This window comes from Dermochelys coriacea, chromosome 4 (genome assembly GCF_009764565.3).
Source record: "Dermochelys coriacea isolate rDerCor1 chromosome 4, rDerCor1.pri.v4, whole genome shotgun sequence".
Lineage (NCBI taxonomy): Eukaryota > Metazoa > Chordata > Testudines > Dermochelyidae > Dermochelys > Dermochelys coriacea.
Genome location: NC_050071.1, coordinates 141,796,815 through 141,812,353, shown reverse-complemented (window position 1 = coordinate 141,812,353; position 15,539 = coordinate 141,796,815). Strand labels below are relative to the sequence as shown.

Here is a 15,539-nt window from a genome sequence, read left to right as displayed (position 1 = left end):
CAAGGAGGCCAATGGCATTTTGGGATGTGTAAGTAGGTGCATTGCCAGCAGATCGAGGGACATGATCGTTCCCCTCTATTCGGACATTGGTGAGGCCTCATCTGGAGTACTGTGTCCAGTTTTGGGCCCCACACTACAAGAACAGGTTTCAGAGTAGCAGCCGTGTTAGTCTGTATTCACAAAAAGAAAAGGAGTACTTGTGGCACTTTAGAGACTAACAAATTTATTTGAGCATAAGCTTTCGTGAGCTACAGCTCACTTCATCGGATGCATTTGGTGGAAAATACAGAGGGGAGATTGATATACACACACAGAGAACATGAAACAATGGGTTTATCATACACACTGTAAGGAGAGTGATCACTTAAGATAAGCCATCACCAGCAGCAGTGGGGGGAAAGGAGGAAAACCTTTCATGGTGACAAGCAAGGTAGGCTATTTCCAGCAGTAAACAAGAATATCTGAGGAACAGTGGGGGGTGGCGTGGGGGGGAGAAATACCATGGGGAAATAGTTTTACTTTGTGTAATGACTCATCCATTCCCAGTCTCTATTCAAGCCTAAGTTAATTGTATCCAGTTTGCAAATTAATTCCAATTCAGCAGTCTCTCCTTGGAGTCTGTTTCTGAAGCTTTTTTGTTGAAGGATAGCCACCCTCAGGTCTGTAAGCGAGTGACCGGAGAGATTGAAGTGTTCTCTGACTGGTTTTTGAATTTTATAATTCTTGACATCTGATTTGTGTCCATTTATTCTTTTACGTAGAGACTGTCCAGTTTGACCAACGTACATGGCAGAGGGGCACTGCTGGCACATGATGGCATATATCACATTGATAGATGCGCAGGTGAACGAGCCTCTGATAGTGTGGCTGATGTGATTAGGCCCTATGATGGTGTCCCCTGAATAGATATGTGGACAGAGTTGGCAACGGGCTTTGTTGCAAGGATAGGTTCCTGGGTTGGTGGTTCTATTGTGTGGTGTGTGGTTGCTGGTGAGTATTTGCTTCAGATTGGGGGGCTGTCTGTAAGCAAGGATTGGCCTGTCTCCCAAGATCTGTGAGAGTGATGGGTCGTCCTTCAGGATAGGTTGTAGATCCTTGATGATGCGTTGGAGAGGTTTTAGTTGGGGGCTGAAGGTGATGGCTAGTGGCGTTCTGTTATTTTCTTTGTTGGGCCTGTCCTGTAGTAGGTGACTTCTGGGTACTCTTCTGGCTCTGTCAATCTGTTTCTTCACTTCAGCAGGTAGGTATTGTAGTTGTAAGAACTGCTGGAAATGGCAGTGCCGCTGATTTGAAGGTATACATTGTCCCCAAAAGTGAAATAGTTATGGGTGAGCACAAAGTCACAAAGTTCAGCCACCAGGTTAGCCGTGACATTATCGGGGATACTGTTCCTGACGGCTTGTAGCCCATCTTTGTGTGGAGTGTTGGTGTAGAGGCTTCTACATCCATAGTGGCCAGGATGGTGTTTTTAGGAAGATCACCAATGGATTGTAGTTTCCTCAGGAAGTCACTGGTGTCTCGAAGATGGCTGGGAGTGCTGGTAACGTAGGGCCTGAGGAGGGAGTCTACATAGCCAGACAATCCTGCTGTCAGGGTGCCAGTGCCTGAGATGATGGGGCGTCCAGGATTTCCAGGTTTATGGATCTTGGGTAGCAGATAGAATACCCCAGGTCGGGGTTCTAGGGGTGTGTCTGTGCGGATTTGTTCTTGTGCTTTTTCAGGGAGTTTCTTGAGCAAATGCTGTAGTTTCTTTTGGTAACTCTTAGTGGGATCAGAGGGTAATGGCTTGTAGAAAGTGGTGTTGGAGACCTGCCTAGTAGCCTCTTGTTCATACTCCAACCTATTCATGATGACGACAGCACCTCCTTTGTCAATCTTTTTGATTATGATGTCAGCGTTGTTTCTGAGGCTGTGGATGGCATTGTGTTCTGCACGGCTGAGGTTATGGGGCAAGTGATGCTGCTTTTCCACAATTTCAGCGCGTGCACGTCGGCGGAAGCACTCTATGTAGAAGTCCAGTCTGCTGTTTCGACCTTCAGGAGGAGTCCACCCAGAATCCTTCTTACAAGAAGGATGTGAAAAAATTGGAAAATGTCCAGCGGAGGGCAACAAAAATGATTAGGGGACTGGGTCACATGACTTATGAGGAGAGGCTGAGGGAACTGGGATTGTTTAGTCTGCAGAAGAGAAGAATGAGGGAGGATTTGATAGCTGCTTTCAACTACCTCAAAGGGGGTTCCAAAGAGGATGGATCTAGACTCTTGTCAGTGGTAGCAGATGACAAAACAAGGAGTAATGGTCTCAAGTTGCAGTGCGGGAGGTTTAGGTTGGATATTAGGAAGAACTTTTTCACTAGGAAGGTGGTGAACCACTGGAATGCGTTATCTAGGGAGGTGGTGGAATCTTCTTCCTTAGAAGTTTTTAAGGTCAGGCTTGACAAAGCCCTGGCTGGGAGGATTTAGTTGGGGATTGGTCCTGCTTTGAGCAGGGGGTTGGACTAGATGACCTCCTGAGATTCCTTCCAACCCTGACATTCTATGATTAGCTGCACTAAATATGTCTTTACCCTAGAAACTTCTGATGCTGTTTTTCTGTATCTATTATACCATCTAACTCAAGTAGCTCATTTCACAGAATTTCTAGGGGCTCAGAGTGATGCACAATTAGTATATTTAGCCTGGGGGGAACAAAGAGTCCCTTCTTCCTCTCTATGGGCTCCCAGCCAGGCACAGGATCAGCAGGCATGTGCCATATACTCAATAGCGTGTTTCAATCGCTAGAGGGGAAACCCATTACGCTGACTGCCATGTTCTTCACCAGTCCTCCAATGAGCACTCTGCTTAGTCTTCAGTAACTGCACATGCTACATGAACGATGACAGCATCTGTGCAATGGTGTAAGTGATTTGGAAGAGTATAGGACACTTCAAATGGGATACCTCTGATCAGGAAGAATAGGTACAAACTACATCCCTCCTCAAGCTAACTCACCAGTGGTTCTGCCAGATTTCAGAGGAAGCCACAATATGCCTCCATATCCAGAAGGACAGGGCAAACCAAAGTTTAATTTTTGCATGTAGGCATCCCAGTAGTTGATCTCACATGCAACTTCCCCACGGTTGCATGGGTTTAAACAATGGCAGGCTCTGATCCCCATTATCCTCTCCAGGGCAGCTGTCCAATCAGCCTCCATGTTGGCATATAGGCATTTAATAGGAAATACTTTCACATTAGAGCCATTCCAAACTTGCCAACACTTCAAGGCCAAGAACAATCTTTTTTTAAGTGACGAGGTGGGCGTGCAGGAGGAGGGGAAGACTAAGTATAACCAAGGACATGAGCTCTTTGAATGAAGGATACAGAAAAACTTTGTCAAAGTTACCAATGTTATTCAATGACTTGACAAAGGTGAGGGGACTAATATATTAATAAAGTCTTCCAGGAAAACCTCTGTTGCATCAATTGTTTATTCAAACCTTTACAAATTTCATAAAAAATTAACTGGATTTGAGGCAGGGAACCAGTGCCATAGGCGAAAGTTTACAAAATACAATCCTTGAGACTCCTGAATGTCTGCCGGTTTGCCCCTTTTGATTTCAATGCTCGGCATTACTCCGTTACTAAGTGGTTAGTACTCTAAATAAAGCGCTGGTCCTCCCTCCCAAATACATCACTGGAGTGGGGTTCATGGGTTTTGGATTTTAAACTCCTGTAATTCTCGAGTTTTACTCTTATTTTACAACGAATCACTCAGTTCATGTCCTTCAGTACAATCTATTTTAATGCATGTTTCATAACTATTGTTTCACCTCTGTGGTCTAGATCTACATGACATCTTCTCAAGGGGAAACGCCTCCCCTTCACAGATCTTCCTCCTATCCATGGATGTCACACCCACTATGGCCAACTGGAAGTCTGCCTGTGGATCAGGTGCAAGTACAGAACTCCAGCAGCTACTTACCACAGAGCCTTCCAATGATTCTGGGGTTAACATGAGACTAGGCAAACCTTCAAGAGTGCAATTCACAGGCTACCTCCTATATAGCCTGCAAATCCCTGCTGAGTCAATCATGTTTCAGGAAATCAGGCATGAAATCATCTAATTTCATTTGTATTTCATCCTTGGGCGGTAGATTAAACTCTTCAGAACCCAAGAGGCAGAATAGCCATCATGGGGAAGGTCAGCACGGTAATTGCAGAACATTGGTATTATTCACGGTAGCATATTTGTTTGAAAATAGCAAATATGTTAACAATTAGAGAAGGGGAAAACTGAAAGGCTGCCTTGTTAATTAAGGAACTTGCTATCAAAGGACTCATTAAAAGCTACTGAAACTGAATGGCTGTTAAAATAAATACCCATTAATCTTAACGTGCAATCAAGGAGCATGCTGCCACTACCTACATCACTATAGAGGAAAGGAAGGAGTTCCTCAGATGCACACCTAACCCTGTTAACAAGCATAAAAACCTCTGTGTAAATCATGTAACCTAAAGCCAACATGCCATGGATTTGAAATGCGAGGGAAGAGAGTTCCATAGGTTGTGTTAAGACTTCTACAATCACAGCAGTTCAAAACTAAGTGTTCCTGACTGGCTAGTAATTTAGCCAAGAAAAGGGCTTGTATAAAATGCCTGTTTATTTTCAGAGTGAAGACTTGGAAGATTTCTCATAACTGAAAGGCAGTCCAGTAAACAACGTGCAACAATGAAGACGGAGACAAGGACTTGAAATGACCTCAGACTTGCCAGTTTGGTCACTGCCCAACACCTGAATTTCATTAATTTGTAACAAAATGTTAGGGGTGGGACACACTTAACCTAGGGTTTGGTTCTGTGTGTCTATACATTATAGTGCCCATACTTCCTTAAAGGGGCAAGGGAGTGTTTGTTATACCAGACAGCAGAAGGAGGGTGGATGCCAGGATAAGCGGCCTGAATTTGCCAATAGGTGAGTGCTGCATGACTGCACCTGGGACACAGCTGAGAGTCTATAGCAGGCTGGCTGCAGGACAGCAATGCAACACCAAGTCTCATCTGTCTAGTATAACAGAGTCTAGCACAGAACTAGTCCCTGCCTGGCAGAGAGCAGCACTGCCTATAATAAGTGTTCAAAACCCATGGGGTTTGTTTTTAATCTGAAATGCACACAAAACTTTCCCAATGTACACATCACTGTGCCCCCATGCAGGCACAAGCAACATTGTGTTCTGAGCAGCACAGGACACTCACTGGGAACCATCCTGAGCTGTTAATGGTTGATGCTTCCTGTTTGCTAGAGTCTTATCCGACTCTGCTATCTGCCTCTTCCCCTGCCACAACAATCACTTATTATTTATGATTTTTATGAACTTAGGATCGAGTATATTGAGACCATTCCTGACAGGGGTTTGTCTAACATGTTCTTAGAAACCTCTAATGACAGGAATTCCCCAACCTCCCTAGGTAACCTGTTCCAGTGCTTAGTTATCCTTATAGTTAGAAAGTTTTTCATAATATCAATCCGAAATCTTCGTTACTGCCAATTAAGCCCATTGCATCTCACCCTACCTTTGGTGGACATGGAGAACAACTGATCTACAACCTTTTTATAATACCTTTTACATATTTGAAGATTTAAGTCCCCCCGCCTCTTCTCCTCTAGACTAAACATGCCGAGTTCTTTCAACCTTTCCTCTTAGGTCACCTTTACCCAACCTCTTACCAATTTTGTTGCTCTCCTCTATACTCTGCATTTTTCCTGCTTTAGAACATTAATTCCATTTGCAGAGCTGAAGGTTTGTTTTGTGGTATTTTTATTAAAAAGGGAAAATGTTTTTTCCCCAAAATTATTTACCATGTGGAAAAAAATGTCCAGAGGGTTAGTTGGTTTTAAGAGGGAAATGTGCTCTAGGTTGAGACGTGTCTCTGCATTAGACATGACCAGCCTGCAATTTCAAAGGAATAGGTGACTGGTGTGTGACTTCATTAGACAGAAAAATTAATGGCCACTTTCTGATTGCAGACTGTGTCAAGCTCTGTATTTGAACTGGATCCACGTGGAACGATCCCACGAGCCTGAACACTGAGGCCAGTGTGTTGTGTACAGACTTGGAAGAAGAGTGGGACTGGCACAAAGCTATAAATGACACAGTTGAAGTTTATGTGGCTTTGAAATTTGCCAAAGATAAGAGGAAGAAATTTTCTAACCATTAAATTAAAGCTAGCGATGAACAATATTTACATATCATGAGGGTTCTGAACACAGAGCAACTCCTGTTGGATTAATAGTTGCCAGTTAATCTGGACACCATGTCAGTTTCATAACATTATACGGCCATTGTAAGGTTATAGATATTCTGGTGCCCAAATGTACGGAAGTCCAGGAGAAGTGCTGACTCCATAAACAAACCGTTACCTTTAAACAACATGAAATAGATTTAGGGATCTGGGCACAACTGGAATCTCCAAACTGGCTGACAGTGATATCAACCCGGAGTCCATAATCCTGCTTCTAAAGCAATGAAATCCCTGGAGCCAATCACAACGCAGGACTCACTAACATCTGTAAGCCCCTGCTTACTCCTAACAAGCTATTACTTTGTGCTATAGAATCTTCACCTTCAAAGATTGGGTTGGGTCCTGAGAGACCTCCTTTCTCCCTATGACAGACCATGGCAGACATGATCAGACACAAAAGGGTGCTGGTTCAAAAGAGATGGGGATGCTACTACCAACTACTATTCCTGGTGCATTTGTGGGGGAATTCATCCCTTGTAGCTCCTCAACTTCTCTGCATAATGCCCCCTGTGCCAAACTCAGGTACTTGGGCTTGGAGTGGGGGAGGAGGATTTAGCTCTATAGTTGAAAGCATGCTACCAGAAGAAAATCACCATGTTTAAACAAAGTTGGGACCTGTATTCTACTACAGCAACATTCTATGATAGGTTTGTCTGACTAATATGGCCAGGTATTCCCCCCCCTACAGCTGCTAGTCAGACGTCACTATATAGTCTATAGCAGGGATTCCCAAACTGTGATCCATATATTATTGTTGGTACCTGAGCTTGAAGTTCCATTATTTCACTTGACAATTTTTTTTTAAGAAGGTAGTTTGTGAACCAACAAAGTTTGGAAGCCACTGGTCTATTGTATGGTTTTATAAACACAGTTCTGAGAAATTGCAATGTCTTCTCCATACCTGTCTAAGTAAAAATACTAGTAACCACAAAGTACCTGAAATACAGTGGTGGCTAACATGATTTAAAAATGTAGTAGTTAGTGCAATTCAAAGATCTTCTCACCTGGAGTCTGGATGGCATCTCAAGCCACAACCAGCGGTCTGCGATAATATATGGAACAACACTGCCCTTGGATTGTGTAATTGCATTCATCAAGGTTATGCTATAGTCCAGTGAAAGCAAGAAAATTCAAAGGCTGACATGACATCTTTAACTAGCTGACCGCAACAGATATTTATAAGACGGAGGGTATGCCATTAAGAAGTCAATAGTTGCCACTTACTATTCTTATTTTCTTTTCCTCCTTTAAAGGGAAATTGTGCTCTCTCCGTCATTGCTACACCATGTCATCTGACAGATACTGACTTTTCAATCAACTGCCACTTTTCAACCACCAACCCATATAACAAAATAGCAAAGATAGCAGCTTATTCTCACCACACAGCAAAATAAACCAGACAACCAGAAGAGCTCAAGAAAATAGACTAGCTTTGCAGAATGTGTCAAGGGCCAACAATCTGAGGCTATTTCAGACCAAGCTGGGGGAGAGAATGAGTTTCCAGAGTCAAGGACCCATCACAGAGAATACTGTTTCAGGAGTTAAATTGCTGAGCACAGGCAATTACCACTGAAGTCAACGGCTGCACACTCTCGGTGTCTATCAGGATTTGACTCAGATTGGAGCAAAAAAGAGATCAGAAGGAAATACCTGATTTCTAATTTAGAGATACCATGACTGTTCCACAATGTCAGATGCTTTCCCATAAGCCTTTTTTCAAATAGACATAAAGCAGGGGTTCTCAAACTGGAGGCCGGGACCCCTCAGGGAGTCGCGAGGTTATTACATGTGGGGGTCAGGAGTCGTCAGCCTCCACCCTAACCGCGCTTTGCCTCCAGCATTTATAATGGCATTAAATATATAAAAATAGTGTTTTTAATTTATGGGGGGGGTGTCACACTCAGAAGCTTGCTATGTGAAAGGGGTCACCAGTTCTAAAGTTTAAGAACTGCTGGCATAAAGGGATCCCAATCCATTATGAATTGCAGATACTCATCAATGAGAGACAGCGAGAGTTTGCCCCTGTGAAAAGTGAACTCAGGACTCGGCAATGGTGAGGCCTCAGTTGGAGTTCTGTGTCCAATTCTGGGCACCACACTTTAGGAAAGATGTGGATAAACTGGAGACAGTCCAGACAAAAGCAACCAAAATAAGAGGTTTAGAAAACTGGACCTATGAGGAAAGGTTAAAAAAAAGCTAGGGCAGATTTAGTCTGAGAAAAGATGACTGAGCAGCAACCTGATAGTCTTCAAATGTTACGGGCTGTTATAGATGGAATGGTGATCAATTATTCTTCATGTTCACTGAAGGTAGGACAAGTCATCATGGGCTTAATCTACCATAAGGTTTGATTTAGGTTAGCTATTAGAAAAAGCTTTCTAACTCTAAGGATAGTTAAGCTCTGGAACAGGCTTCCAAAGGAGGTTTGTGGAATCCCCATTACTGGAGATTTTTAAGAACAGGTTGGACAAACACCTGCCAATGATGGTCTACTTTGTCCTCCCACAGCACAAGGGGCTAGACTAGATGATATCTCGAGGTCCTTCCAGCCCTACATTTCTGTGATTCTATGACTTTGGATCCATGCATATGCAGATGGAGTGGTAGTTATGTTTCAAAAGTTCCACACACCCCTATCGGTAATCGAACCCGTCTCCCATGTTACAGGCGGAGATACTTATCACTACACTAATGAGGTGTTACACATGAAGGATCTAGCAAAGACGTGCAGTCAAAATCCAAGGCTTTTCTCTTGCTTTTGTTGTGTTGTCTTAAAATCAATGTGTGGCTTTTATTTTTTGAAGGGAAAATAAACAAAAGGAAGGGCAGGAGGGGAGGGAAGTGTCTTGGAATATAGCTGACAAGACTGACCAAAGAACAGTTTCTTCAAAGCATTATGTATTAGTATGTAAGTACGTGCTTAGGCACAGATATTTCTCTGAGTAGCCAGGTCAGTATTTTGATACTAAGTTAAAGTCTGGAAACCATTAAGGCTGCCTATGCAAATACACAGAGCAACTGCTTAATTCCAAAAAGCTGCGTCATTTAACATACCATAGGGTCTAGCACACAAATTCACAGTAAACGTCATAGTGGATAATTCTGGAATAACCAGTTTCGTCCTAATTTGTGTCACTTAGTGATTGTCTTATTGCCTTGAAACACCAGGGATTGTATGCCTTATACTTTTTATACTATCTAATGTCATTGTGGATGTTCTCATTCATGTAAATGTCTAATGCTTTTTTGAATCCCGCTAAACTCTTGGCTTCAGTGATACCTTGTGGCTGCAATTTCCACACATTATTAATATAATCTGTAAGAAAAATTATTTCCTCTATCAGTTTTGAATTTTCTACCTTTAATTTTCAATTGTGTTCCTTTGTTCTTGTATTGGGAAAATGGTAAATGGAAGCTCCCAAACTGTCTTCTCTAGATCATTAATTATTTGGTACACCTCCATCATGTCTCCTCTTATTTACCTACTCTCTAAACAGAGGATGCTGTTCTGACCTATAATGCACGTGTACATGCTAAGACTCTTGATTTTTTTTCAAAACAAGGAGGGTGTAGAGATTATTGTGGAATTAGCTTCCTCAGTCCTGGTGACAGGAGCATAACCCATCTGACAGCCAAGAGTGACACAAATGGATCCAGAAGGGTGGTCTATCCAAATCCTTCCAGAATGGATGATGGAGACAACAGGAGAACCACAAGGTCTGAGGGAAGAAGGAAAAGCAGAGGGAAATAAAAAGGATTTCCCCCTGAAATTTGTAGTACTCTAGGTGCAAAACTGTAACCTATTTCACAAAGAAGTGAAGAGAATACAAAGATCTCCTCTTCATCTTTGATAGTTTTTAAAGGGTTCATAGAGATGATACTATCTGAAGTTCAAAATGAGGGTGGGAACCTCTGACTATATCTTGGGAGCTATAAAACTAGGAACTTCAGTTTATTGTTTCAGTAGATGAGAATGGATTTAAAATTTAAGATACGGAGCCCACATTCTCAGGTAAGTGGTGTTCTCCTGACTATAAGACATGGGACCTGGAAGCGTTCACATTACAACTGCTGCTGACTGACACTCTCGATGCAAGTCTCAGCAGAGAAGCTAAGGACTCAGTGAGCCATGGCAATGGAACTCCCTTCTCACCTTCTCAAGTGATGCCTCTGGAACAGGGGTGAGACACGCTGCCATGGCAGCATGAAGGAAACTCGTGTTGCCTATTCTCCATGCTGTCAACTGGACTGTGGAGAAATAAGGGATTTCTATCTCTTGAGTTGTCAATAGGACACTTTTCCACAGCACTAAATTCTTACACAAACAAAACTTAAGGAAGGAAGGTATTGTGGATAAGGCTCCTGTCTCAGACTTAGGAGACAGGAATTCTATTTCTGGCTCTACCACAGACTCACTACGTGCATCATCTTGCTCACTCATACTAGAGAGAGGACGCTTACTCTGCCCCACTAAGGAGTTGAGAGACTAAATTCATCATGTCTGTCAAGTGCTTTGAGATTTTTGGATGAAAGTGCCAGGGAATTATTGGAAAAACAAGAAGGTCCAACAGTTGGGGTCTCCAGTCACCTATGACTGAAAAGCATTTCAAATAAAAGATTGCATTTCATGAGTCGGTTTACATGTGGAAAGTCTGAGGCCATATACAGTTCTTCTCAATCCCATTTACACTATGGAAAATATTTAGGAGAGAGTTAAGTCTTCCACAGTTCAACTAGACTCCCTCTTGTTCTCTAAGTGAGTGAGACTTTCTGAATGGGTCTGATTTGTTTCAAACCATTCATCCATTCCATGGCCAGAAGGGACCATTGTGATCTAGTCCAACTTCTGTATAACACAAGCCAGAGAACTGCCCTGAAATAATTCCTAGAGCAGAGCTTTTAGAAAAATATCCAGTCTTGATTTAAAAATGGTCAGTGATGGAGAAACTACCATGACCCATAGTAAATTGTTCCAATGGTTAATTACTCTCACTGTGAAAAATATACACCTTATTTCTAGACTGAATTTGTTTTGCTCTATCTTCCAACCATTAGATCATGTTATACTTCTCTCAACCAGACTGAAGAGTCCTGTATTATCAATTTTTTGTTCCCCATGAAGGTACTTATGAACTCTAATCAAATCTTCCCTTAATCTTCTCTTTGGTAAGCTAAATAGATTGAGCTCCTGAGTTTACCACTATAAGGCATGTATTCTAATCCTTTAATCATTCTCGTGGTTCTTCTCTGAACCTTCTCCAATTTATCCACATCCTTCTGGAATTGTGGACACCAGAACTGGACACAGGATTCCAGCGGTGGTCACACCAGTGCCAAATACAGAGGTAAAATAATCTCTCCACTCCTACTCAAGATTTCCGTTTATGCATTCAAGGACTGCATTCGCCCTTCTGGCCACAGCATCACACTGGGAGCTCATGTTCAGCTGATTATCCAGCACAGCCCCCAAATCTTTTTCAGAGTCACTGCTTCCCAGGAGAGAGTCCCCCATCCTGTAAGTATGACCTAAATTTTTTGTTCCTAGATGTTGACATTTGCATTTAGATAGAAACACCCCCAATGCCCAACCATTATCAGTGAGCACCATTCCAAAACTGAAACTAGAAAACTATATGACATATTTTCATGCTGCTCTTGTGTGACTTATTTTGTTCTGTATTTGCTTTGGGAGTAGTAATCTTTCCATTGGAAAAAGGCAGATTTTCCATTAAATATGAAGCAGCTGCCATATTGGAAACAAAATTGATTAAGCTGATTTTTTTCCCCAATGTATACTCAGAGCTCAAACCGTGTTTATTTTTTAAAAAGTTACCTTTATTACCGTAACTGGCAGACATTTTGCCCTGACAAACAAGCAGGAATATATTGTAAAAAAAATTGCAACAACTTTAGGAAACGATCTTAAAGTATTATGTGAAAGGTGAAATACTGACAACCCTTGATAATGATGTTCTGTATCCACCCACACAGCAGATACTTTACGTGAAGTGGCACAAGGTTCCCCATATGTTACCCCTGTTGATGTGACTAGTTCAGTTCTCCTTGTGTATTTATACTTCTGACTATTTGCTGAGATTGTCAGAAAGTGGGCAACATGGTCTTGTGATGAGCACGTGTCTATTAGGAATGGGACTGAGACCTGACTTACGTTACTGATGGAGGCCAGACTCAAACTAGTAACTTAGAAGCAAAAAAGCACAGTATCCCATTTCCAACCCTGTGTGCCATCAACTCCCTCTTGACAGAATTTCCTTTCTGAGCAGGATTAGGAGAACTGGCTATAAAGGACCAGTGAACAATATGACTGGCACATAACATTTAGACTCATGTTACATTTTTATAAGAAACAAGTATGTAAATTCAAACAGTTTAAACCATGTAAAAGTTATGCTGGTAAGTGTGATAGCGAAGGTATTTGGCTCGGAATTTAGCTTGGTTCACTCCACTTATTACCACTCACAAAATACGATGAAAAAGTCCTTCTAAGTTTGAGAATCAAGCTAAAACCACTTAAGCACCTTGCTTGCCCTCTATTATGTCTAATCTGGACTGTAAGGTCTCTTAAAAATAGACTTTTAAAGATGCTATGCACACTTACAGTGCTCCATAAATAATAATTAATCATAGTCATTTCTATAGTGCTGACTATTATAGTATTTCATCACTCCAACTGCTGTTGAAAAGAACAACTCCTCTTAGTGCATTTTCTGCGACAATACTGTGAAAAGGGATTCCAGAAACACGAAAGAGAAATCTTTTACATTTGAAGATCTTGCTCCTTCCTCTAAGGCAGATTTGGCTGCTCCTGTGGTTACATGTAGCAAGATAGCGAGGGCTTTTGAAGCAGATGTGGTGTTAATCAGCATTCCTTTTCACATACACAAGGGCAGTCTTATGAGATTTAATGTGACCAGTGCATGAAATAAGAGAAAAGCGTATAATTGCAAAGTCTATTGTTTCACTTAAATTTGAGCCTAAAGGGAAAACACTTCAACTCCCATTAAGGCTTTTCGAAGCTGTGCACTGGAATTCTGGTGCAGGAAACAACAAGCATGTTTGAATCCCTTACCTCTGAAGACAGGTTTTCTATTGCTAATTTCAAAGTTTCATATGCCTGGTTTTTCTATTGCAAAACTTTAAGTATATCATGTTTTTTTAAAAATTACTCAGTCTGTGAAGTGAATCCAAAGCCAAACATGGCCAATGTAACTAAACAAGTGACATCTAGGTGAATATGAACGTGCTGGTTTAAAGGATTTATGGCACAGGGCATTTTGGCTTCAATTACTTTTCAAAGTACTGAGAGCACACAAGAAACCACGTAATTATAAGATAACTTTTTACCCAGCTTCTAGTTAACCAGCACTCCCCAGGTTAACCGAAGGTCAGTCTTGTCCCTGGATAACAGCATGCACCAAACATTATTGCCTCTCTTATATTCATTCTTCTAAAAACCCTTTATAAGGACAGGACAGTAACACATGGATATCAAACCAAAACAGGTGAGGCAGCCCAGCAGTGCACAACCATGTAGGTGACCGTATTCCAGTTCACAATCTCCATCTCTTGCTCCCAGGCCCAGCTGGGTTTCAGGGGCAGTATGCCCAAACTCACAGGAGGTTTGGTCCTGCACCCATTCAACCCAATGACAGTTTTCGCATTGACTGGAACAGGAGAAGAATCAAGCCAGGGAGGCAGGAGGGAGACACACGGAAAAGAGTACACTGAAGACTGCATGGATGGTATTTCAGAAACTTTGCATTGTCTCATCTTCACTAAAATGTAGCCATGTTTGCCTTTGTGTCCCAGACAAGTTACATATAACCTCTAATCTTCATCTTTTTTTCTGTCCACACCAACATGCTATAGCCATGTTATGGAAACCATGGCATAAACCTAGCTGGTACCTAGGTTAAAACAGAATTTCTTTCTGTCTATCCAGACAGGCAAGAGGAAACCGTGTTATTTGGGATGACTATTGTCCACAGCCACCTTTAAACCCGGTTTCAGGATCTTTGAAATGCTGTAACTTTGCGCTATCAGGTTTTATTTTAAAAGAATTATTTTTTAAAATGCACACTGCGATTAGTGATCTGCTCGATCAATTAGTTCAAACTACCTACAGAACAAAAAATTAGAGGGTTACAGGGAAAAAAAAATCTGTGGCAGTTAAAAACAGATCAACTAAAACCAGTTTAGTAAAGCCCCACCATACAAAGGCATTCCTTCACTCCTCACACTTTGCAGGGGACTTGCAAAGATTATTATTCACCGATTTAGCTTAATGACACCAATGCACCCCTCTCCACAGGAAGCTGACTCCATAGCGGTCTAAGCACTGGATTACATTTAAAGAAAAAAAATATATATCTGGCTTCTGAACAGTGGAAGTCCTAAAAAGCCAGAAGCTGGACTTCTTGTCCCTTAAAGCGCGCTGAGGAGAACCCCAGGCTCGATCAAAAACAAGACAATAACCAACACTGCTTCTTTAAATCTCATAGGCGGGGAGAGGGTGCTGTCATCAGAGGCACCCCTCTCCTGCAGCGGCAGAGCATGCAGTGGCCACAGCACTCAGAGTCCCTGCTGATGCAAAGGATGAGGGACTGGGATCAGGAATTGAGCCACTGCTTTGATGGAATCTAGCCTCAAATTGCTTTAACAAACCACGTTCTTTTCAGAAGCTGGCCTTGATTTGAACCCTACTTGTTGACTGAGGAACCCCGAGGTGTCCGAAGGCTGAAGCACTCGAGACATAGCTATGCTCAGTTTCCAGGAAAGGGGGTATGTGCACCCAACTGCATCATGAAATGTCACAGCCAACAGGCAGCTTTAATAAAGAGCATGGGTTAAATGCAGAAGCTTACAGTTGGGGTAAATACTACAGCTTAATGTGTACTATCTTACACCAGAGAACTGAGTAGAGCAGAATTGCGTCTACAATAATGAGGTGCACTTGTTAACACGTTCCTTGGCTTGCAAAAGTTGCAACAGAAAAAACAAGGTAGCTAGAATGTATTTTGTTTGTGATCTATCCATGAAAATGTCTTAGTTTTTCTACTGAACATGAAAACAAGCATAAATGACAACAATTAGAGGCATTCATTGAACCAGAATGCAGGTCCTGGAGGTCAGCTTTGCTTTCTTTGCGCTAATCCAAATAGCATGATAGTAACATCAAGAGGAGCCTGCACTACTCATTGAGAAAATATTCCAGCATGATAACCAGAGGAGAAGGCTTAG

General features: G+C 42.0%; 1 protein-coding gene across 7 annotated transcripts in view; it reads right to left on the bottom strand.

Moving 5' to 3' along the window:
* The window catches only part of EXOC6B (exocyst complex component 6B), a 456,300-nt gene that overhangs the window by 139,135 nt on the left and 301,626 nt on the right, over positions 1–15,539 (bottom strand). The gene's annotated exons all lie outside the window — the stretch shown is intronic.